This window comes from Etheostoma spectabile, unplaced genomic scaffold (genome assembly GCF_008692095.1).
Source record: "Etheostoma spectabile isolate EspeVRDwgs_2016 unplaced genomic scaffold, UIUC_Espe_1.0 scaffold50, whole genome shotgun sequence".
NCBI classification, from domain to species: domain Eukaryota; kingdom Metazoa; phylum Chordata; class Actinopteri; order Perciformes; family Percidae; genus Etheostoma; species Etheostoma spectabile.
This window is the reverse complement of record NW_022605620.1, coordinates 2,608-4,709: the sequence shown is the minus strand read 5'-3', so window position 1 is coordinate 4,709 and position 2,102 is coordinate 2,608. Positions and strand designations below refer to the sequence as shown.

Sequence of the window (2,102 nt, the reverse complement as noted above, 5' to 3'; positions counted from 1 at the left end):
TACATCATGACATCATCATGACATCATCATGACATCATCTGCACATGCGCAGGACAGATCGTGCACCGACACGTCCCACGACATGCGCTTCATGTTGCCGTGTTGTCTTTTTGGCGGGTAACCTTTTCCTCATGAATGAAAACGAATGAGCAAATCCCCATTGCGTTATTGTGCTGTTACTACCGGCAACAACAACGTCAGCACCGACCGCTAGCGCGGCGCTCACGAGAATTGTAAACGAACATCGTACATCCACGACTAGTGTGGGGGTTCCCGGGGGGTTTGTCTTCTTCTTCTTCTTCTTCTTCTGTGGTCACAGTTGCCTAACTTCTTGTAATTGGTCCGAAAGTCTGAATACAAAAGTACCCCCCCCCCCCCAGTTACACTGCGTAGCGTAGTACGAGTAGGGGAAGAGCCACCCCTGCAGCTGAAGAAGTGAGCACACCAGGACGTCCATAGTTTTGTTGGCTTTGTTGCTCAGAGTTTCCTGCAGCTTGAACTCTGGGGGTGGTGGTGGGCCAAATCAAGACTGCTTTATGAGACTTAGGGGTGGGGGGGGGTGGCAGAATAAGACGCGTTAGTGAGGACCTTTAGGGGGGGGGGGGGTGCAGAATAATACTCTTTAGTGAGGACGGTCTTAGGGGAGGGTCGGGGGGGGGGCAAAGAAAGACTCTTTAGTGAGAAACTTAGGGTGGGGTGGGGGGTGTGGGGGCCACCTAAATGATATGCGAGGAAGCCGAGGACCGGGGTAAAATCTAGAAAGATATCCTGGTGATCCAAGACTTGAAATTCCAGGTCTGATAAAAGGTCTTGTTTACTTTAACTTTTACTTGGCTCATTATGTATGTATTAGTAGTTATTGGTTATATTGTTATATGTTGTTATTGTTGTTATTGTTGTATTTTGGTTATTGTTTTGTTAGTATATCGTCCGGGGTGGGGTTTGGGGGGGGGGGGGGGGGGGTGTGGGGGGGGGGGGGGGGGGGGGGGGGGGGGGGGGAGGTGGGGGGGGGGGGGGGGGGGGGGGGGGGGGGGAGTGGGGCTGGTGGTGGGGGGGGGTTACCTGGATCAGGACTTGGCCAGACAGACTCCGGGTGCGCAGGTCCGCGCATGAAACAAAACTCCCTGGAAGAAATCACCTCTCCCCTGTCGCCACAGCTGGTACACACACACAGCTACACACACACCACACACCACACCCCACACACACACCACACACACACGATACACATACACATCAGACACCACCACACACACACACACATACACATACACATCAGACAACAGCGCACACACACACAGCACACAAGCACGACACACGCACCACCACACACACACACACCACACACACATACCACACACACACAAACACACACACACACACCCCACACACACAGACAGTGCATAGACCACACACACACACACACACCGACACACACACATCCACACAGACAGACACCACACAGACCCATACCACGACCATTGCAGAGACTCACACACCACACACACAGACACACTACACACACCCCCACAACCAACACACACACACACACACACACACACCCACACACACACACCACACACAGACACACACACACACAGCATACACACAACAACACCCAGACCCATCACACATACACACATCCACACCGACACACCAGAACACACAACAGACACACCACTAGACACACACACACAGCCACAACACAAGCACACACACACACACACCCCACCACACATACACACCCATCACACACAACACGACATACACAACACAGACACACACACACACAACACACACACACCAAACCACCACCCGCCCACACACACACAAACACACACACACACAAACACACACACACACATATATAAATATATGTATCTCTCCATATATATCTGTCTATCGTGTAAAGATAATTGTTGCAGTACTTTAACATGTTCATCTCTCCTCTGTTAGTTTGGGTATATGTTTCATGATTTATGATTTATGTTTCATGATGTATGATGTACGATGTATGATTCATGATGTATGCTGTATGCTGTACGATGTATGATGTATGATGTATGATGTATGATGTATGATGTATGATGTATGATTCATGA

General features: G+C 50.1%; 1 pseudogene; it reads right to left on the bottom strand.

Moving 5' to 3' along the window:
* The window catches only part of LOC116686812 (ceramide synthase-like), an 8,664-nt pseudogene that overhangs the window by 5,507 nt on the left and 1,055 nt on the right, over nucleotides 1-2,102 (bottom strand).